The following is a 24,469-nucleotide window of genomic DNA, read 5'->3' as shown; positions in this document are numbered from 1 at the left end:
TTTTTGGGAGATGGCAGGGAATTCTATGAAATAAGGAAAAAATGATTGGCTTTCAGTCCTGTTTGGATCTCCTTGTGCAGCAGTAATAGTGGTACCATGTTAGGAAAGTAGATGGAGGGTCCTAGGAATGGAAGTTTTTTGAGCATCACTAAATTTCACTTTGACTTGTGGTACTATAAAGGTGATGTCTAATCACCAATGAGTGAGCATATTGTCAGATCATGGCAATCTTACCCTTATTACTAAAACAAAAACAGAAGAGAGAAAGAAGTTGCAGCTAAATGGAAGGATAGCTTGCAGGATGGCCTTTAAGAGGCCATGGTAAGAATTAAGAAAATGCTTTATTTGGCATTTAAAGCCCTTTGTACCTTAGCCTCATATTCTCTTTCCATTTTTCTTATACCTTATTCTATAACATGTTCTCTTCAATCTAGTGTCACTGGCCTTCTGGTTTTTCCATGAACAAAATACTCTATTTCTTGGCTCCAGATACTCTCTGGCTGTCTGCTAAGCCTGGAATGTTTTCTCTCCTCCTTTCTGATTGTTGAGCTCCCTGATTTCCTTTAAGGCTCAACTAAAATTTCACCCCTACAGGAAGCTCTTCCCTCTTTTAATTATTTCCTATTTGTCCTGTGTGTAACTTCCTTTGTTTATAGTTTGTTCACATATTTTCTCCCCATTAGATTTTCCTTCCTTTTGCATCCCCATCACTTAGCACAGTGCTTGGTACATAGTAGAAGCTTAGTAAATGTTTATTGATTGATTGTTTGATAAAGATGTTTTCATCTTATATTAAAAGACAACAGGAAGCATTATTTCATGGGCTACTTGATCATCATCTATTTCTTTGCTTATAGTAAGTATTCACAAAAAGACTGCCATGAAAGTTGTTGTAGTACTCACCCTGGTTGCTGAGCATGTAGAAAATTTGTACATGCACTTTGACACTTCTTGACTTTAATGTTGGAATAATGTAAGGATGGGAAGAAATCTTTGGGGATCAAATATATCAGGGACTGAAGACATATAGGTAACACAGAAGCCCCATGATGCTATCTTATGAGCATTTTCTTTGAGAATAGAATTAATTGGTAGGCACTGGAAATAGGAAGCATCAAATAACACCATAAAGGACTAAGTAGATTATATTTTAAAAGAGAAAGACTTGTTATTGATGTGGGGGTGATTCATAAGTCAGCTCTGTCTGTACAGTCAAACCATGGACTCATCCAGAACTATGATCAGAATTAGTAAAAACAAGAAGAAATAATGATAATGAGAAAGCAATATGGCATACAATTGAAACAGTTAAACTCTGTTTTACTTAAGTGGTTTCATGTTTTTTTTAAAATAGGAAGTAGATATCAAATTAGATGAGGTTACAAGTTACACACATATGTGATAGGCATACAAATGGACAAGTTGGGCACAAAGCTGAACAAAAAGAAGAAAGCTAACTCAATTGCCTTTGGGAAATTGCAGAACTCCTTTGCTGACCCCAAGTTTCCCATGAAAGCAAAAGCCCATCTTTTTAATAATAACATTCTACCAGTATTGCTATATATCAGTAAGACATGAAATGCACCTTTCTCAGAAGAACTAAAAATGACTATCACCCAGGAAGCAATGAAGTATGAGCGGGCTGCAGCCTAAGAGACAATGGGATCTTCTGAGGAATAAAAAGAATAAAATGTATCATTGAGGATTTTTATCAAAGGAAGGAAAAATTGGCTGGTCATAAGACAAAAGTGAGTGATGCCAGGTGGACTTCCTTTTTTTCCCCTAATTTGTATTTTTAATAGTTTCCCATGATTTCATGATTCATTTTCTTTCCCTCCCCTCTTCCCTCTCTCTTCCAGAGCCAACAAGCAATTCTACTGGGTTGTACAAATGTTATCACTATTTCTGTATTATTCATTTTTGCTATAGAGCCATCTTTTAAAGCCTAAACCCCAAATCACATACCCATATATACATGTGATAAGTGATGTCGTTCGTATGTTTTGCTTTTGCATTTCTACTCCCGCAGTTCTTTCTCTCATCGTGGATAGCGTTCTTTCACATAATTCCTTCAGGAGTGTCTTGGCTTGTTGCATTGCTGCTAGTAGCAAAGTACATCACACTGGATTATTCTGAAATGTTTTACTTTCTCTGTTCAATGTTCTCCTGGTTCTGCTCATTTCACTCTGCATCAATTCATTGAGGTTCTCCCAGTTCATATGGAAAGCCTCCAGATCATCATTCCTTACAACATAGTAGTATTCCATCACCATCACATACCACAATTATTCAGCCATTCCCAAATTGAGGGACAACCTCTCATTTTCCAATTTTTTGCAACCACAAAGAGTGCAATGAATATTTTTGTACGAATATTTTTCCTTATTATCTCTGGGGCACAAACCTAGTAGTGGTATGGCTGGATCAAAAGGTAGGCATCCTTTTAAAGCTCTTTGTGCATAATTCCAAATTGCCTTCCAGAATGGTTAGATTAATTCACAACCCCACCAGTTGGACTTTCTGAGTCCTTCACTGAGTCCTCACGTATGTTGTATAGAACATTTGTAGTAAACTTTTGGCAGGATATGGGTAAGAACCATGCAGGAGGAGCATACACTGATTGGTTTTTGATCTGCATAGGATTTTCCAAGTTGATATCACAAATCCATGTCAGTATTTCTAAATTTTCAAAACTTTCCTTTTCCCTTTTAAAATCTGAATTTGGCAGACTTTCCCAAATATCAATAAACATCAACCAATAAATCACTCAGTGTGTATATATACACACATCTCTGTATTCACACACACACATGTATATATACACACATCCATATATACATATATACATATATATGTATACATATATATATATATATATATATATATATATATATATATATATAGAGAGAGAGAGAGAGAGAGAGAGAGAGAGAGAGAGAGAGAGATTCAGGATAGACATACATAGAAATATATATTTCCTGAATTAACACTCTCTATATATATCTTTCTATATCTACATTAATCTACCTTTCTATATATCTATCTATATTCATATATAGAGAAGTATATACATGTACTTATATGTATACACATATGTATACAATCACATATAAATAGTTTGAGTTTCAAAGAATCTTCCTGTTAGGAAAGGAGCTGAATCCTGGAGAGGAACATAATAGGGGTCATCATTGACATTCTGTATCATTTTTACATAATAATATGTCTGACTTTCCCATGGCATTAGTATTTCAGAATTATTGCAATTATCCTCCATTGGAAGCTAGAATTGAGGTTTATTTGTCTATTAGTTAATGATTTGAAAACAACTAATTTCATTCAAAGAGCTTACCATTGAAAGTGAGTCATTTTGGAAATGGAAGAACTCATTTGTAATGTAAATATTTGTTACTATTACAAATTTAGGTTTTCTTAAAGGACAACCTAGATTTTGACTTGCTCATATTTATTGAGAAAAGTGGGAATTGTAAAATGCCCTCATTTATAAGGTTTAATTGAATTCAATTTGACATGCATTTATTAAGCATCTGCTGTGTGCACCTCAATTTTTTGAGGGCTGGGAATAGTTTTAAAAAAAGGTAATAATCCAAGTCCTCAAGGAGCTTATATTTTAATGGAGAAACTTTTTCTTTCCCTTTTTCTTCTATATGAACTCCCTCCCTAAGCCTGGGCAGCTCATTTAGGAAACATGAATGCCTGGTAAATAATCCTTTAAAGTGACTTATAGTCATTTCAAGAGACGGGTGAGGCCTGAGATGGAAAGAAGTGAAGTGGTGCAGCAATTATACTAATGGACACACACTCAAGTTGCCTTGAGTTCAAATTGACCGTAAATACTTCCTAGTTGTAAATCCTTGGGCAAGTCACTAACCTCTTTCTGCATCAGTTTCTTTGTTTGTAAAATAAGGATAATAATAGCACCTACATCTTATATTGTGGGGATAAAATGGGATAAAACATATAAAGCACTTTGCAAATCTTAAAATATTGTATAAATACCAGCTGTTGTTTCCCATGATATCAGACGTAGGATTTGAATTCAGATCTCTGCTGACTTTATATTAGCACTGTCCTGGGAAATTTGTACTATACTACCCTGCATTTAAAAAAATTAATTTCATTTTCTCCCAATTACATGTAAAAACAATTTTCAGCATTTTAACAAGAATTTTGAGTCTCAAATTCTCTCCTTCCCCCATCCCCATCAGATGGTAAGCAATATTATATAGATATTACATGTGTAATCATATAAAATATTTTTCCATATTAATCCTTTTGTAGAAGGAAACTCAAACAAAAAAATTAAGAAGGAAAGTGGAAAAAAAGCTCTGGATTCAGAGTCTATCACAGTGATTCCCAAAGTGGGCGCTACCGCCCCCTGGTGGGTGCTGCAGCAATCCAAGGAAGTGGTGATGGCCACAGGTGCATTTATCTTTTCTATTAATTGCTATTAAAATTAAAAAAAAATTAATTTCCAGGGAGCTTAGTGATATTTTTTTCTGGAAAGGGGGCGGTAGGCCAAAAAAGTTTGGGAACCACTGGTTTATCAGTTTCTTCTCTGGAAATAGGTAACATTTTTTATCATGAGAATTTTGGAGGGGAAGCTGAGGTGGCTCAGTGGATTGAGAGCCAGGCCTAGAGACAGGAGGTCCTAGGTTCAAATCTGGCCTCAGACACTTCTGTATGACCCTGGGCAAGTCACTTGACCCCCATTGCCTAGCCCTTACCACTCTTCTGCCTTGGAACCAATACACAGTATTGATTCTAAGACGGAAGGTAAGGGTTTAAAAAAATAATGAGTCTATTGGAATAGCTTTGGATCATTGCGTTGCTGAGAATAGCTAAGTTATTCACAGTTGTTCATTGTACATGATTCCTTTCACTATACAATGTTCTTTTGGTTCTGCTCATTTCACTCTACTTCATTTCATATATGGCTTTCCAGATTTTTCTCAGTTCCTGGTACTTGTCATATCTTATAGCACAATTGCATTCCATTAAAATCATATACTATAACTTACTCAGCCATTTCTCAAATAATGGGTATCCCCTCATTTTCCAGTTCTTTTCTCCCACAAAATGAGCTGCTTTCAATATTTTTGTATGTATAGATCATTTACCTCTTTGTTTTTTATCTTTTGGGGATATAAACCTAGTAATGGTATTATTGGATCAAAGAGTAAGTACTGTTTTATACTCCTTTGGGCCACAGAATGGTCAAATTAGTTTACAACTCCCCCAACAGTGCATTAGTGTCTCAATTTTCACACATCCACTCCAAGTTTTGTCATTTTCCTTTTCTGCCATAATAACCAATCTAATAGATATATGTGGTGGTTCCTCAGAATTCTTTTAATTTGCATTTCTCTACTTAATAGTGATTTAGAGCTTTTTTGCATGACTATAGAGAGCTTTAATTACTTTGAGAATTGCTATTTATATTCTTTGACCATTTATCAATTGGGGAATGACTTGTATTCTCATACATTTGACTCATTTCTCTGTATATTTGAGAAATAGGGCTTTTATTAGAGAATCTTATAAAAATTTACATAATTATGATTACTATGTATTAATCTCCTTCATATTTCCCCCTGTGTAGTTTCTGACTTCCCCTCCCCCAATTTTCTCCCTTTTTATCAGCCTCACCCCACTTCTTTTATCCCTCTGCCCTCCTACTTTCCTGTAGGGTGGGATAGATTTTTATACCCAATTGATTGTGTATGTTCTTCCCTCTTTGAGCCAATTCTAATGAGAGTAAAGTTCCCTCCCAACCTTCCCCATCTTCCCCTCCACTATAAAAGCTCTTTTATGCCTCTTTTATATGTGGTTATTTACCCCATTCTATTTTCACTTCCCCATTATCCTAACATGTTCCTCTTCCTCATTCCTTAATTTTTTTAGATACCATTTCATCATAATTAACTGACATCCTTGCCCTCTGTCTATGTATACTCCCTCTAACTGTCCCAATAATGATAAAGATCTTAGGAGTTATAAGAATCATAGTCCCATTTAGGTATGTAAACAGTTTAACCTCACTGAATATCTTTTTATTTCTCTTCCTGTTTCCCCTTTTATGCTTCTCTTTTGTCTTGTATTGATAGTCAAACTTTCCATTCAGCTTAACCGGGAATACTTGATTCTGATCAGGAATACTTGAAAGTCCTCTATTTCATTGAATGCCCATTCCCAGCCCACTGTTCCCTTCCTCCCCAGAATTATACTTAGTTTTGACAGGTATGATGATTTTTGGTTACAGTCCTAACTCCTTTGCCCTCTGATCTTTTAATTTAGAAGCTGCTTAATTTTGTATTATTCTGACTGTGACTCCACAGTATTTGAATTATTTCTTTTTGACTGCTTACAGTATTTCCTCCTTGACCTAGGAGTTCAGGAATTTGACTATAATATTCCTTGGAGTTATCCTTTTGGATAACTCTTTCAGAAGGTTATTGGTGGATCCTTTCAATTTCTATTTTACTCTCTGGTTCTAGAATATCAGGGAAGTTTTCCTTGAATTTTTGAATGGTGGCATCTGAGTCCTTTTTTTTGATCATGGCTTTCAGGTAGTCCAATAATTCTTAGCTAATCTCTCCTGGTTTTATTTTCCAGGTCAGTTGTTATTGCCTTGAGATATTTCTCATTTTCTTCTATTTTTTCATCCTTTTGACTTAGTTTGATAGTTTCTTGGTGTTGCATGGTGTCATTAGCTTCCACTTGCCCAATTCTAATTTTTAAGACATGGTTTTCTTGAGTGAGCTTTTGTGTCTCCTTTTCCATTTGACCAATTCTACTTTGTAAAGCCTTCTTTTCCTCAGTGAAGTTTTGCACCTCTTTTTCCATATGGTTAATTCAGCTTTTTTTTTCAGGAATTCTTTCCTTCATGCCTATTTTACAATTTGGTCTATTCTGTTTTTTAAGATATTTATTTCTTCAATATTTTTGTGACTCCTTTACCAAACCTTTGACTCTTTTTTCGTAATTTTTTGTAGTACTCATTTCTTTTCCAAATTTTTTCTACCTCTCTTATTTGATCTTTAAAATCCACTTTGAGCTCTTCCATTAATTCTTTTTGGTCTTGAGATTAGTCTATATTTTTCTTGGAGGCTTTGGATACAGTAGTATTGTCTTCTGATTTGGTTTTGTTCTTCTCTGCCACCAAAATAGCTTTTTATACTGGGTTTCTTTTTTGTTGTTTGCTCTTTTTCTAGCTTCTTTCTTTTCTTTTAATAAAAAACCCCACTAACAATGGGCTCTGTAACTGTGGTGAAGGGAGAACTGTTCCAGGTTTCAGGTTCTTTGTGTAGCTGGTTCAGAACTAGCTCTGAATGTTTATACTTTCATTTCTTCTAGCATGATAAGGAGAGGTGTGTTCAATACTCTCTCAGCCTGTATTCTGGTATATAAGTAACTTGGAACTATGATCAGGGTCCCCTGGTCACTGGTGGCCTCAAGTGGTGTTGTATGCTGATGCTCTTCCTCCCTTTGAGACCCTCCCTTAGGACTGCAACTTGATTCTGTGTGTGGGCAATTTGACAAGAGCCTTGCACCAAGAGTCAGCAAAGGGACTTCTGTATTCTATCTTTGAGCAGTTGTTCTAAACCCCTTTACCATCTGTGGCTGAAAGCTTCAGAAGCCTTTGCTGTTGATTCAGCTGCACCCAAGGCCCATTGCTGTGGTGGAGCCTACCTTGGCATGCTGCTTTGTGCTCCACTTTTGCCCTGGTTCATTAAATCTTTCATCTTGGCCTTCTAAATTGATTTAGGCTGAAAAAATATTTTATCCCATCTTTTTGTGATTTATGCTGCTCCATAATTCATTTTGAGGCGTTATATCATAGTTTTTTGGAAGACAACTTGGTAGAGATTAGGTGGGTCTGTGTATCTTCCATGCCATATTGGCTTCACCCAATCCACTAACCTGTATTCTTACCAACAGTTTAACCAACATGTAGCTCTGAACATGGACTTATACTTTGTGGAACAGGTGATAAAGGACTGTCTTTGAAGGAAGGAGGAAATTGAGATCCAATTTTCCCTCTGATACACATTGGGTGTGGCACCATGGACAAACCATTTAACTTCTTTAAGCCTCACTTCCTTCATCTGTAAATGGGAATAATCATCTTCCCTGTCTTGCCTACTTTCCAGAGTATGATCTAGTTAAAGCCCTAAGGTTCTATGGATCAGGACTCAGGCTTCCTTAGAAGAGGGGAATGGAGTGCTCACAAAGCTAATTCAATTCAATAGACTGGTTATTAATCACCTAAACTATATAGGGAATTCTTCCAGGAGGTAGAAAAACCATCATGGAGATCAAAATAGTGCTTGTCTTTGAGTAGTTTATAGTCTGCAAGACTTCTTAACCCAGTGGTTCAGTGACCTTGCTTTCCTTAAGATTATAAATGGTTTTCTTTTATTTTATGCATTTAAAAACCTTATTCTGTGAAGGGGTCCATAGGCTTCATTGGTTCAGGACACAAAAATGGTTAAGAACCTCAGTCTAGGGAGAACAGAAGGGTAAAAGGCAATGTATCCAGAAATTAAAGGCAATATTTCATAGAGGCTAGAGAGCTGGCCTCAAAATCAGAAAGCCTTCAGTTTGAATTCTACCTGTCAATCAGTATTTAGGAGCCTAGTTAGTGCCAAACATTATGTTAGGTGCTGACTGACACTTGCAGTATAACTGGGCAAACCATTAAATCTCCTAGGATTCTAGCCAGCTCTATTAAACTATAAATTTCTGAGAGGGTGCCATTTTGCATTGGCAGAGGGAGTTTCCTTACCTGTGTTAATATTTAAAATGATAAAGGCTGGTATAAATATATATATTAGTATTTTAATTAAAGCCATGTTGATAGATAAAATCATTAGACCACGCTCTTGTAAGCATTCAAAACTGCCGCCTCCATACTGCCTCCTAGCCAAGCCCTACTCGCCAAAAAAAAGAGCTTACTGGCAAAAGAGAGCACTCCCTCCTAACCCACGAGATTTAAGCCCTCCCCTGCGTCAAGACGTCGGAGACGGAAATCAGTTGGACCATGTTGGATCACGGGAAATGTAGTTTTATACATTTCCCAAAATCCACTTTTTACACCTGGAAGACCTTTATGACAATGAAGTCACAACTCCCTCCTCCACCTTCACTGGCAGAGGAGGTTGTTGCATTGAGGAAGTCCCTACACCAATGTAAGCATAGGGCAAGACCATTGTTCTCTTTTTCCCCAGTGTTGTGCTCTTTCATCTAAGCACAGTACAAAGTATTTAGTCAGTCATAACTAGTTGCAAAGAAAGAGTCTTCATGGATTGGGGGAGGAGGAAGGGAAGAAAAGTAGTAGAATGTGGAGGAGGCCATGCTAACAAATCAATTTAGAAAGAAGTAGTAATTAGTATTCTAAAAATAGAGATGAGCACCTTAAAATTGACCGTACCCTGAGATCTCTGCAGAGCATCTTGGGAAGTAGGGTGAACTTGAATTAGAGCATGTACCATTTGGGGCAGAGATGTGGCAGGTGATTGAAAAGAAACAGTTATAAGAATATGAACACCTGAAACTAATTTGAAACTTAGTATTGAGACTGTACCACTGGAAAATCTATTTTAAATAATAGATGAACTAGACAATCTCACACCACCCAGGCAAATTATGTGACTGGGAAATGCACCAATTCCATTTCTGTGTTTCCAAAAAGGAACTTGTTTTAAAATTCTTGAAAAAATTTGTCTAGTGTTTCATGAGCATTAGGATGATTGGTCAGGAGCTTAGATTCCAATAGTATGAAACCAGTCAGCACTAGTTCTTTCTTTTTTATTTAGAATATTATCCCATGATTCCATGATTCATGACTTTTTCCCACTCTTTTTCCCTCCCCCCTACCTGTGCTGACAAGCAATTCCACTAAATTATACATGTATCATTGTTCAAAACCTATTTCCACATTATTCATATTTGCAAGAGTGATATTTTAATATCAACACCCCAATCATATCCCCATTGAACCATGTGATCAATCATATATTTTTCTTCTGCGTTTCTGTTTCCACAGTTCTTTCTCTCGGTGTGGATAGCGTTCTTTCTCATAAGTTCCTCTGGATTGTCCTGAATCATTGCATTGCTGCTAGTAGAGAAGTCCATTACATTCAATTGTGTCATAATGTATCAATCTCTGTGTACAATGTTCTCCTGGATCTGCTCCTTTCACTTTGTATCCATTCCTGGAGGTCTTTCCAGTTCACATGGAATTCCTCCAGTTTATTATTCCTTTTAGCACAATAGTATTCCATTACCAGCAGATACCACAGTTTGTTCAGCCATTCCCTAATTGAAGGGCATACCCTCATTTTCCAGTTTTTTTTCACCACAAAGAGCACAGCTATGAATATTTTTGTACAAGTCTTTTTCCTTATTATCTCTTTAGGTACAAACCCAGCAGTGGTATGACTGAATCAAAGGGCTGGCAGACTGTTAAAGCCCTTTGTGCATAATTCCAAATTGCCTTCCAGAATGGTCAGATTAATTCACAACTTCACCAGCAGTGTATTAGTGTCCCAGTTTTGCCATGTCTCCTCCAACATTTATCCCTATCCTTTGCTGCCATATTAGCCAGTCTGCTAGGTGTAAGGTGGTACCTCAGAGTTGTTTTGATCTGCATTTCTCTAATCAGGAGGGATTAAGAACAATTTTTTCATGTGCTTATTGATGGTTTTGATTACTTCATGTGAAAACTGCCTATTCATGTCCCTTGACCATTTATCAAATGGGGAATGGCTTGATTTCTTGTAAATTTGAATTAGTTCCTTATCTATTTGGGAAATTAAACCTTTGTCAGTGAGTTTTGTTATAAAAATGTTTTCCCAGTTTGTTCAGCACTAGTTCTTATGCAAACTTTTGTAAAACAATATGCCATCCCAGGAGTAAGCTTTAAAAGCTACTTTCTGGATCTACAAGTGTCCCAGCATTTTGCCAAGGTAGAAAATGTCCTTGTACCTTTATTGTGTAAAGTCCATCATTTTACTCTCCATAATGAGAGTATCAAGTACCAAAGTCAGTATTTTATACTCACTTCTTGAGGAGATGAAATAAAATGAGATCAGAAAATGTCTGTGTTTCTGAATGCTTAGAAGCAGGTCATTTCATTCTAAGAATCACAGCATTTTAGGTAGCATCAAATTTCTCTTTCTCTATTTCTCATGAAGATGTGTCTCTTTCTTCATCATTTTCCACAATTTTGAGATTGATATATTGGTGCTCTCTCACCAAGTACCAAAAAGAGAAGACAAGAAATGGGTTTTCTGTTTTATTTGTATTTGTTGTTTTTTCATGATCTATATGCTGTTTGTGAAAAAGTACAACAATATGCACTTCTATTATGTGCTCACATTTTTCTATCTGTTAATAATAGTAGATGATAGTCTCTGATATATTTTTCCAGGTAATATTGTACACATTTACAAATGAGGAAACAAAATTCAGAGAAGTTAAGAGACTTGTCTGTGATATCAGACCAGTGTGATTGAATGTAATCAAGTGACTGAGGCAGGAATTTTTTTCTAAACGAAGAGATGGTATTATTTTATTTTTAAATATATTTTGCTTATTTTGTTTAAATTTTTCCAGTTACATATAACGTTTTTTTAACATTCTTTTTTTTAAAAAATGTGAATTCCAAACTCTCTCTTTTCCTGTGGTCTTTCCATTCCCTCTTCAGAACACAAGCAAATTAATATTGATTATACATGTGAAGTCATGTAAAATATACCATATTAGCCATGTTGCAAAAGATAAAACACACAAGCAAGAAAAAAGAAAGTAAGAAAAGTGTGCTTAATTCTGCATCCAGAGTTCATCAGTGCTCTCTTTGGAGACAAAGGCAAAATTTGAATCCAGTTCTCTCCTGATTCCAAGCCTAACCCTCCTACCTAATATCTCCACAAAGCTCCACAATCACACCAAAAATATTTGCCATTGTTATGAATATCACGTTGGGTGTGGGTGACTTTGGCTGTGAGTGGGTATGGGTAGGGGGAATCCTAAAAGCAGTGGTAGTGAGATGGCTGTGAGCTCTGTTGTCCCACTTTGTGGTGATGTCTTGGCAGAAGTTGCACAGAATCAGTCTTCTTCAGAAGTAGAAATCCACTAAGTCCAGCTTGACACAAGGTCTTAACAGCTCTACTTGAAGAAAGGATAGACACTCAGAATATCTCAAGGAGGCTGATTTTGGTTTGGCACATTTTTTATTGTTAAACTGTTTTTCCTTTTATTGAATCTCAGTTTCCTTCCCTGAGACTTCAACTCTTTTGTACCTAGTTGAAGCCAAATGATTCTGATCTGTCTGCCACACCTCTCAGCCCTTTAAATCCTTGAAGAAAATTATCATGGTGCTTTCTGCCCTCAATATACACACACTTGCCCCCTAGGACATGGATCTTGATAAAAAAATACTTGGGGCTTATGTCTTCAAGATATCTCAGAGCACAAGAAAATCTTTCCCCTCATCATTAAAAAAGTTGATTATTTTTGAATCACCTGCTAAGTGATAATTCACTTCTGGCATATTACTTGAGTTTGCTCTGAAATGCATGTGGTCTTACATTGATCCATGGCACTACCTCAATGGTAGACAAAAATGTAGGGAAAGATTGAGGCAGGCATCATTTTGCTTTAACTCCTCCAATTGCACCATTTGCAACCTCTCATTTTACTTTTCACTGGGTGTCTGCTCACATTCCATCATCCTTCACTCTCTTCTTCACTGACACACTCCCCACTATGGTGTCCTATTGAATTAAGCTGTGCCATATACTCTAAACCTTTCTTGTTCCACTCCTATCTTACCTGGGTCCCTCAGAGCACTGTGTTCTGCTAAAAACTGACCCAAGGGCATTAGAGTTAAAATGTCATATTTGATAGTAGCTTCATCTGGTCTCTCCCAGATAATATTTGTATTTAAATCATTGTCTTAAATGGCTACACAATAATGCTGGCTTTTGATTTTAGATAATACTGCACATCATTTTAAGGAAAGCTCTCTTTATTCCTATGTTCTTTTGTATTTTTTAAACAGGAATAGATGTTCTATCTTCTCTAAAGCTTTTTCTAAAACTATATAATCATATGATTTTTAAAATTAAATATGGTTAATTATGTTTATGGTTTTCCCAATATTGAACGAGCTCTTCATTCCTGGTATAAATTCAGTCTCGCCATAGTGTATAATCTTTGTAATATTTGTAGTCTCCTTGCTAATGTTTTATTTAAAATTTTTGCATCAATATTCATTAGGGGTATTGATCTATAATTTTATTTCAGCAATGTGATTGTTCCTGACTTAGGTATCAAGAAAGTATTTGTATCATAAAAGGAATTTAACAGGATTCTTTCCATCCTATTTTTTTCTGCAAAGTTTGTATAGTATTGGAATTAATTGTTCTTTAAATATTTGATTGAATTCACTTGTAAATCCGTCTGGTCTTGTGTTTTCCCCCACTCTGTGATATTTCATTTATGGCTAGTTCAATTTGCTTTTCTAAGATATGGTTCTTTTAGTGCCATATTTCCTGTACTATTGATCTGAATAATTTATATATTGGTAAATATTCAGCTACTTCATTTAGAGTGTTAGTTTTATTGGCATGTAGTTGGTTGAAATAATTTCTGATAATTTCTTTATTTCTTCATTCATTGTGAATTCACTTTTTTGTATTATTCTTTTTTTAAAAAAATTAAGTTAGCTAAAGGCTATCTTATTATCCTCCCTGTCCCCAGAAAAGAACTCCTATTTTTGTTTACAAATTATTTTTTTGCTTTCAATTTTGTTAATCTCTTCTTTGTTTTTCAAGATTTCTAGTTGAATGTTTAGTTAGAGGTTTTTAATTTGTTTTTATCTATTCTTGTTGTTATTGAATGACCAATGTATTGATCTACTCTTTGTTTTTGTTTTTTTATTGATGAAATAATTTAGAGTTATAAATTTTCCACAAAATACTGCTTTGGCTTCATTCCACAAATTTGGTTGCATTTTCTTATTGTTGTCATCATTAATGACATTTATAATTTCTGTGATTTGTTCTTTGACTCACAATTAATTTTTAATTGTTGTTTCAAAGTACCATTAAGTAATAAAATTTTTGTTGCATTATGGTTGGTAATGGATACACTTGATATTTCTTCTTTCTACATTGTTCTTTGAGGTTTTTTCCCTAACATATTGTCAATTTGTGGAGGTTACCATGCAAAATGGAGAAGTAGATATACTTCTTTTTATTACCATTCAATGTTCTTCAGAATTGTCATATCTATCTTTTCTAAAATTCTATTCAGGTTCTTTATTTCTTTTTTTTAGTTAGATCTATCTAGGTGTGACAAGGGAAATTGATGTCCTCCAACAATTATAGTTTCACTGCTTGTTTCTCCATATAACTCTTAATTTTTCCTTTATGAATTTATACAAAGTGCCATTTAGTATATATTTTAGTATTTAGTATTTTAGCATAGTTGAGCATTGATATTGACTCTTTGTCTATGGTACCTTTTAAAGAAAATATAGTTTTCCCATTTGTTTCTTTTAACTAGGCCTCTTTTTGCTGTTGCCTTGTCTGAGATCATGACTGCTGCCCCTATTTTTTTTTTTTTCATTTCACTTGTAACATGCTATGTTCTACCTCCTCTAGCCTTGTGTGTATCTTTCTGTTTGAAGTATATTTTTTAGAAACAATATATTGTTTGAATTCTGGTTTCTATTCCACACCACTCTCCTCTTCTATTATATGAGTTGGTTCATACCATTTACATTTATGCTTCTCTTGGCTAGTTGTCTGTTTCTCTCCATTCCTGTTCTCTTATATTTTTTCTTCTTCTTTTCCCCTGCTGCCTCTTTAAGAGTTTTACTTCCAGGTTCCCTTTCTGTTAATGTACCTTCCTTCTTATCATCTTTCCTTTCTCCTTCACCTCTTTCTTTCTTGTTTCCCTTTGGGAAAAATACATTTTTTATCCAACTTTGTGTGTATGTATTTTTTTCTTTTCTTTCATCAGTGCAGATGAGAGTGAGGTTCAAGTTTCACCTGTTCTTCCTGTTCCTTTCTTCTTGTTATATAGACTTCTACTTGTATGCTTGATGTGAGATAATTTCTTTTTTTCTTCTTCTCCCCTCCTAAATAAATTCCTCATTCCTTCCCTTTACATTTTTCATTAAAACATAACATAATCACTCTCAAATCTCCATCTAATTATATTCCCTTTAATATTTCCAGTGATGGGGGCAGCTGGATGGCTCAGTGGATTGAGAGCTAGGCCTAGAAATGGGAGGTCCATTCATATTTGGCTTTAGACACTTCCTAGCTGTGTGACCCTGGGCATGTCACTTAGCCCCCATTGCCTAGCCCTTACTTCTCTTCTGTCTTAGAGACCATACAAAGCATTGATTCTGAGAGAGAAGATGAAGGTTTAAAAAAAGATTTCCAGTGATGATAAAGTTCTGAGGTGCTACATGTATCATTTCCTCATTTAAAAATGTAAACAGTTTGAACTTACTTCATCCTTTATATTGTTCTCTCCTGTTTGCCTTTTTATATTTCTCTTGACTCCCTTGCATATCAAAATATTTTGTAACTTTGGTTTTTCCATCGGTAATGTTTGGAAGTCTTTTATTTCATTGAAAATCCATTTCCCCACTCCATAGGATTATATTCAGTTTTGGAGAGGATATGTTATTCTGAGTTGTAAATTTAGATTATTTGCCTTCTAGAATGCTGTATCTCAAACTCTGATCTCTTATAGTAGTGGCTAATAAATCTTGAATGATTCTGATTGTGGTTCCTCAACACTTGAATTCTTTCTTTTTTGTTGTTTGCAATATTTTTTCAGGGTCTTCTGGATTTTGACTATAATATTTCTGAGAGTTTTCATTTTGGAATTTCTTGTAGGAGGTAACCTTTTTCAGTTTCTATTTTGCCCTCTTATTCTAAGAGATCTGGTCAATTTTGTTTTATGATATGATTTTAGGTAGTGAAAGGATTCTTAAATTTTATGTCCTCAATCTATATTCTAGACCAGTTGTTTTTGTTTTCCAGGTCGTGTTTTTGCTATGACATACTTCATATTTCTTTCTATTTTTTTCTGTCTTTTAAGTTTGCTTTACTATTTCTTAATGCCTTGTGGAGTCATTAGCTCCTGTTTGACCTGTTCTTATTTTTAGGGAATTATTTTCTTGGGTAATATTTTGTACCTTTTATTCTAAGCTTTTCATATCTTTTTTTTCCATAGCTCTCATTTATTTTCTCAACTTTCCTTTACTATTCTGATTTGCTTTTTAAAAATCATTTAGGCTTTTAAAAAGTCCTTGTTTTAACTCTCCCAGGAATTCTAGTTGACTTATTCAAGCTATATTTTTATAAGTTTCTTTTAAATATTTCTAAATCATTCTCTTCTTCTGGGTTTGTATCTTGAGCTACTCTTTCAGTATAATAGCTCTACAATGGGATTAGTTTTTTGTTTGTTTGCTCATTCTTCCAGTCTGCTTCTTAACATTATTAGACTTTGTGTTATATTGCTGGGTTCTGTCCTGAGTTTCTATTTTCTTATATTTTTCTGCTCTTTTCATAGCTAAGATTCAACACATAACAAAGTTTCATTGCTCCCAAAGTGATAATACCCAGGATGAAGTTTGCTCACTGCCCTCCTGGGCTGAATTGTACAAGTTCCTGACCCAAGTTTGGACCTGTCAGCTTGTCTGTGGTTGGGAGTTTCAGTAAACTGTTATTGGACTTAGCCAGAAATTAGCCAGAAATCTTAGCAGGTTCAGAGTGCAGTCCGAGTTGCTGGCTTCCCTTTGGTGTGGGACTCCTGCCCTGGTTATTCCTCTACAGCATTCCTCCAACCTAGGCTAGAGCCTAGAACTCAGTCTTTATTCTCTTCCTGAATTATTCCTTGATCAGTATATGCCTAGGACCCAGTAGCAACCGCTCTACTCCATCACTTTTATATATAGGTCCCAGCTTCAGTTTGACCCGAAAATAAGTAGTGGGCAATCAAACTGCCAGATGGTATCTGCTCTTACACACTGTGGTACAGGGATCCCTTGGGATATCTTCCTACCTGTATTTCTGCCCATGTGCACAGCCTTGCCCCTGGATACTGAAATGATTAGCATGTGGTATGATCTTGGCTAGATCCCTTTCTCAGCATCCTAAGATCTCTCTGTTTTATGGACTGGGAAAATGACTCACAGTGATTTTTTTCATGGATCTCTTGATCAAAATTTGTCCTGATGTGTTTTCTGGGCCTTTGTGGAGGAGGTTTTGTTGGGGAGCTAGACTGTACTTATTTCTACTACTCTGCCATTTTGATTTTACCTCATGATTTACTTACTTTAAATTATGACCTAAAGATCATTGTGTGGAGAGACCATTTCCCAGATCTCTAAAATCCTATCTCCTAAATGACTTCCTACTGAACCTTAGCAGAAGGCTGATTCTGCCCACTTGTCTCAAGTACAGCACTAAATGCCTGACACTTAAGATATAGATTCTTCCAAATGAAGGTAGCCCATTATTTTACCTACACTAGTTAGATCACACATTAGTATCAGCTGCTGTTCTTTTTGTAGTATATTCTTCTTAAGAGTAAAGTGGACCTCATTTTGGATTTATTTAATGGTACTTTGCTGAGTATAGAATTCATCTACTTCTTTATGTAATCTGTAGCAGGTTTCTGATTTGACCTTAAGGAACACAATTTTCAAGTGAAAAGTATACTTTTAAAATTGCAAATCACATTTGCTAATGGGAACTCGAGCCTAATAGAAAAAAATGAATCTGTATATGTTACTGTACTTAGACTTACTTACAGTGATTATTTAAAATGCTTTTGTGGGTCTTTACATTTATATTAATTTAGCCTGTGCAAAATGGACATGGCTTACATATTATTCAAAGTATTAAAATTAGAATCCCTGTAGATGATGTTGATTTGGTTAATGGGTCAGCAAAAAGTGATGTAGCAGTGAACTCAGGTAAAATAAGTGTGTTAATATTACCCCAGTTTGTTACACTTAACTTGTAATTCAAGGCTTTAGGCTGTAACCATGATAGACTATCTCTATGTGGAATCAGTAAAGCAAGATGACTTTAACTAAGAGCTAGAAGATTTCATTGAATTCAATCCCCTCACTGAACAGAGGATGAAACACTCATGCAAAAAGGAGAAGATAACTTTTGTAGAGTCAACAAAGTAGTAAAGTATCCAAGTCCCAATTCTCTTCTCCCAGCTATAGAGCCAATGCCCTTGTCATTTTAGCCACCAAACATTGCCTTTAGTTTCTTTTTCAAAGGAATGAATGGATATAAAAATAATTAAGATAATAAAAATTATTTCCCACAGGTGGACATATGTATGTGCTCTCTATTCTCCCTTTTATGAATATCTTAATATTGTCCACAATTCCATTAGTTTAAAGGAATGATCTTGGATCTTATCACTCTAGTCCTTTGTGCTTTAAACCTATAGTGTAAACAGAGACTTCTTCAAATCAAGAGTTTAAAGAGGGGATAAAGGAAGGAATTTGCCTCTGTAGCTACCCTTCAGACAGGTTTTTGAACTTCTTAACCTTCCTCCTTTTAAATGCTTGGTCTAGAGACCTTCAGGGGTGGAGCCAAGATGGCAGAGTAAAGCATAGAAGCTCAAGATCACAATTAGAATCCCCTCCAACCAATATTAAAATAACACCACAAAACAGATACAGTAGTGAAAGAACCAACAAGGAAACAGACAGAAACAGCTTTCAAGAAAAGAAAGACCTAAAAGGTAGTCAGTGAACATCTGGGGCACTGAGAGGGGAGCATAGTCGGCAAGAGGCTGTAGCAAGGAGTGAAAAGCAAGCTAAGAGCAAGCCACACACCCCCAACCCACATCTGCTGATTCAGGTTCAGAACCTAAGCCCAAGTCAACATTCAGATCCTGATACCCTGCCTGGACAAACAGATGTCCAGGCCAATGCATACCCCTTGAGGTTTCAAACCTTTCATGAAGCCTGGAATCCTAGTCCAGGGCAGTCTGTGCTGAAGTGGGCTGATCTGTGTGGGCCTAGAGCGAAGCCAGGAGCCGCAGTCTGGGACTGTGGTGAGGACATAGATCCAAGTTTGGGTTAGTTGGTTGCCCCAAGTGGTGTTCAGACCTTTCTGCCAGGGGCTCAGGGTGGAGCTCCAGGACAGGGCAACTAACTCATTGGATCAAATACACTTTGAGACCAAAAACTTGTGCTTAAGCCTGGAGCTAGAATTTGAACAGCCTCTAACCTGATCCAGCTCAGAGTGAGATCAAATGCTTCTGCCCAAGCCTGAGGCAAGTCTTTGGACTATCAGCATCTCAAAGGTTAATTGAATCAGCAGTGAGAGGAGGCTCTCTGAGATCCCAGGCCTCAGGTCATCACACCATCTTGGAAGAACTGAAACTGGCAGAAATCCAGAAAAAAAGCTAAGAGTAGTATCATGGAAAGTCTGATGTTTAAAAGGGTACCCTAATCTCCCATAAAACAGAATCTACCTATAAAAAAGTAGGAAAATGAGCAAATCCCCCCAAAAGCACCTAACTCTAAAGAATTTTTATGGAGGCAAAGAACAAGGTACAGACATAGAAAAGGACAGTGAAAGCAAAGCAAACACATACAAAATCCAAAAGAAAATTATGGATTGGGCACAGATTCTGGAAGTTCTCAAAAAAAGACTTAAAAAAACAATTAAGAGAGGCAGAGGAAAAGTGGGGAAGAGAAATGGAAGAAATGAAAAAGGAGACCCAAAAGCTGATGGAGGAAAATAAGGCTTTAAAATCAGAATTTAACAACCAGAAAGTAATGATTTCATAATTGCTTGGTTTAGTTCACTGTTCAATCATCCAAGCATTTATTAATCACTTACTGTGTTCCCAAGGGCACACCTAGGTAATGCAGTGGATAGACCTGAAGTCAGAAAAACCTGAGATCAAATCTGGCCCCAGATACTTACTAACTATGTGACCCTGTGCAAGCCACTTAACTCTGTTTATCTCAGTTTCCTCATCTGCAAAATGACCTGGAAAAGGAAATGCCAAACCACTCCAGTATCTTTGCCAAGAAAACCCCAGAAGGGTTCAGGAAAAGTTGCACAGAGATAAAACAATTAAAATACAACAAAATGTCCCCCATACTTTGTGGATACAAAGACAAAGTGAAACCCATTGGCTTGTTATTGAGGGATGACTAGCTGGATGAGCTTGAGCAAGAAGTCTCCCCCTTAGTACCGGGTTTGGTCTTATATTTCTTTTCCTGCTTGAGAGTGTTTGAGCTTGCCTATCTTAACACATTATATATACATATGTGTATATATACATAGATAAATATGTATCTATGTGTATGTATATATGTATATATTTTGGAGAACCTTAACTACTCTTAGATCTATTTGCTTATATGTTTCAAGATAAATTCTTGAAAATTGTTCTAGTCCATATTTCTGCCCTCATGTTGGTTTTTGTTCTGTGATAGCAAGCCTTGGGAACCAGTTAACCAGTTCTCTTTTGGAGGCATCAGCTACATTTTCCTGATTTTTATGTGTGTGTGTGTGAGAGAGATGAGAGAGAGAGAGAGAGAGAGAGAGAGAGAGAGAGAGAGAGAGAGAGACAGAGACAGAGACAGAGACAGAGACAGAGAGACAGAGACATAATTCCACTGGATTAGCAATCTCACCATTATGGATGTTCCCTCCAGAGATACAAATCACCACCTGTGAAGAGCCCTGGGGAGCATTTGATCCTATCCCTACATCTTTCAGAATGATCAATCCATCTTCTTTTTTTATTATACATTTCCCTGATGACATTTTTTTGTTTTTTTCAGGACTTTTTCCCCTGGCATGAAAACTGCCTTTTTACAAATGACCCCTGAAAGCATTAAAAGTTATGCCATTTCTTTGAAAGACTGTTGCCAGCTGGTCAGTAGAGTGGGGACATGGCTGCCCACCAGCCTGCCTGTGAGTGGGCCTTCATTAATAAGGCTCTTTATGTTTTAAGCCATTTCATATAGACATAGACATTTGGGACTGACATGACTCTGATGAATAATGGACAAGCCATTTTTTCATGCTAAAATCATCTCAGTGAGTCAGCTTCTCCATCAGCTAGATAAGGATGACTTTAACAAGCCATTACAGGTCGTTTTTTCCCTAGGGCCTTTACTTTTTCTCTCTTTTCTTTACCCCATTCTGATTGTTTCCTCCAGGAACATGAACTGTATCTAGGGCCCCTGCTCCACAGTATCTTCCTTGGAGGCCACACTCAGATTTGGAACATTCATAAAAATTCAGCCAGAGTCGGGTGAGGTCTGGTCCCTCCTGCCAGGCTGGAAGAGATTTGAGAGCAGGCCCCCAGCAGTCTGGAGATCTGTCTCTCACAGTCAAACCCTGCTAAGTTTAGAGTGTCTCATCACCATAGAACTGACAACCTGTTGATGAGGTGATGACATTTTTTTTCCTTTGCAAGTCATTTCAATCCCCTGATAATCTTCCATTTCCCTAAATGCTCAGTGAGGGTGCTAGTCCTCCTGGTGTGTCCTCTCTGTCCTCAAATATTCTGAAAGCAATTTCCCTGCTCTCCTGTGGCCTCTTCACTCCCTACCTTGTACCAGAATTATTTATATACATTTTCTATTCCCCTGTAGAGTTTAAGTATTTAAAAAATAACATTGATATTTTATTTTTATGTCCCCTTCATTTCCCACTGCATCCCTCATCCATTCCCTCCCAGAGAATCATCTCTTATAATAAGAAATTTAAAGAGGAAGCATAAAAGAAGTTCTGCAAAACTAAGCAACATATAGGTAAAAAAAACCTCAGGCATTAAATGCAGTATTTCACATCCCTGGCTCCCCACCTCTGCAAAGAAGCAAGGAGACATGTTCTCTCTTATTTCTGATTGGGGCCAAACTGGATCATTATTAAAGTCAGCTAGGTAGAAAAGAACTGGAGTTCTGAACTTGTAGCTAAAAAGCCCTGAGTTCATGTAACACTAGCTCTGTGACCTTGGGCAAGTCACCCTTCTCTGTCCACCTCTGTTTCCTCATCTGTAAAACAGGGATAACATTAGCATTAGCACTGACTACCCCCTCCAACACACACAGGATTGTCATGGAGATTAAATGAGATAATATTTGTAAATCATTTAGTGCGGTGCCTGGCATGTAATAGACACTTAATAAGTGCATATTCCCTTCCTTCCTTCTAAGAATTTAAGCTTCTTTAGGGCTGGAGTTATTTAATGGTGAACTTTACATTCTGGATACCCTCCACTCCTGAGTTCTTAGGGGGATGCTTTCCTGTCCTTTCTTTGAATGCAGATGTGTTATTTCTTGGTCATTTTATAAATAATATTTGAGGTAAAAATAATAAAGAGAAAGCTTTGCCTGTAATTTTACTTGTAATATGAGTAAATGACATGGTTTCAATTTAAATCACCTTGGAGAAAAATGTAGTTTTTTCTCTCCCTCCCTCTCCTTCCCTTCTCTCAGTGAAGAGTCCATCCTCCAGGCCCTTCCCATTGCTGCTGTGCACAGGAACTTGGACCTGCTCCATTTCCAACTTGGCATGATTTTCCCTTCCTTAGATAAACTGGTTCCACCCCCCACCCCTGCCACACTCCCAAGGGTTTACCACTATATTGAGGCCAAACTTAGTACAGTCACCCTGTCAGCTTGGCTTACTGCATCTCAGAACTCCTGAACTCAAAGAATCAGAACTCCCTGGTAGCTGGAATTATAGACTTGCACCACCACCCCTTCCTTGCTAGATTATGCTTTGCCAAAAAGCTCTGCCCCTTTCAACGAGTATGTCGAATACCTAGCTTCTCTACGTTCTCCGCTTTACTGAATGCTACCATTCATGGTGTGGCTCTGTGATTTTCTTTTTTTCTCCCTATGATTGAAAAATGTTAACAAAGTCCAAAATAAAATGATTACTTCTCATCTAGAAAAATACCCAGGACTACATGCCATATTTTCACTTGGCCCCAGGTCTTGTCTTATCCCTAACACTGGGCATCAACTTATCCTTTCTGGTTCCTCAATGATCTGCCATGAGTCAGCATGAGTGCTTTGTAGGTTTAGTAGCTCCCATGTTTCATGCTTCTAAGGTGCCCATATCTTTTGCAGTAGTTCACTGATTTCTTGGATGCCCTGATAAAAATATATTATCGTTTTTGTTTATTAAAATCCATTCAAATTTAAATTGCTCTGCATCCAGCACAATGAGTTCCATTTTACCTCCATCAAATTTTTTCCTTGCTTCAGGTGCTGAGAGTGGCAGTGGAGATACAGGTGGAAATAATGACTCTTTCTATTTTGGTGGAGGAAAGCATTTGCTAACAGGTGAGTGTTTTGGAGTGGCTAATAGAAAATGGAAAGATATTAAGAGAATCTGAGATCAGAGCATCATAGGACTAGAAACCATTGGGAAATGATCATGATTCAACAGATGGAGTTTGCAGTTGTTTTAAGTGAATTACAAATCACGATTGTTGAATGCTGCCCCTAAATGAGGTTCCTCACATCTCCACCCAGTGTCTAATTTATTTTCTAACTGTTTCTCAGTAGAACCCAGAGAAAGGAAATCAATACTGAGTTGCTATCTGCCATCCCTTAGCTAAGATTATTTTCAGTATAGACCAGAAGAGCAACAGTCTGCTGCATCCTATTCTTAGTAAATCATGCCTTGTTTGTAGGCAGTAGGGAAAGTGGTGAAAACAGATGATCAAAACAATAATGAAAATGTCCAAGAGAACACTAGGAGCTGATTCTACTGGAAAGTGCCGGAGCCATAAGGCAAAGGGAAAATGCAAAGATCGTCCTTCCAGGAACTTTCTAAGTCTTGACATAACAAGTATCATTACAGTGGGATCTCTAAGACCCGGATCTGGGTCACCTTATCTTCACTAGTCTTGATTCCAGGACTGTGAATGAATTTAGACAGTTCTTTATAGTGCAACCTCTGAAATTTAAGATTGCCTTATTTGCTACATGCCCACTCTTAACACAATCTCCTCTGTTTTTCTGCTGATTGTGTTTATTTTCTAGCCAAAGGAACCTCCCAAGCTACCCCTACATAGAGGTGTCTTTGGTAGCTGTCATCATCGATGCAGAGCCTAGCATTATGTGTCCATAGTGAAAAGTCAGTAATATATTGAGGGAAGCAGTTTGGATTTCATTAATGAGAGTTCTGTTTGTAGTTCTTTTGTGGAGGATCATCATTTATTAGCTTAAATAATATCTTAGGCCTTGATGAGGACTGTCCTTCTGGGAAAATATTGACTGAGGTTGAGCCCCCTGCTAAGAGATGCAAGCTTATACACTTTATATAGGTACTTGGGAAATTCAAGCATATTATCTCTTCCTGACAAGTAGTAATGACTATAATAAACTAAAGGGACTTGGGTT

The sequence above is a fragment of the Gracilinanus agilis genome, chromosome X (assembly GCF_016433145.1).
Source record: "Gracilinanus agilis isolate LMUSP501 chromosome X, AgileGrace, whole genome shotgun sequence".
In the NCBI taxonomy this organism is placed as follows: Eukaryota; Metazoa; Chordata; class Mammalia; order Didelphimorphia; family Didelphidae; genus Gracilinanus; species Gracilinanus agilis.
The sequence above is the reverse complement of the archived record's forward strand: the minus strand, read 5'-3'. Positions refer to the sequence as shown.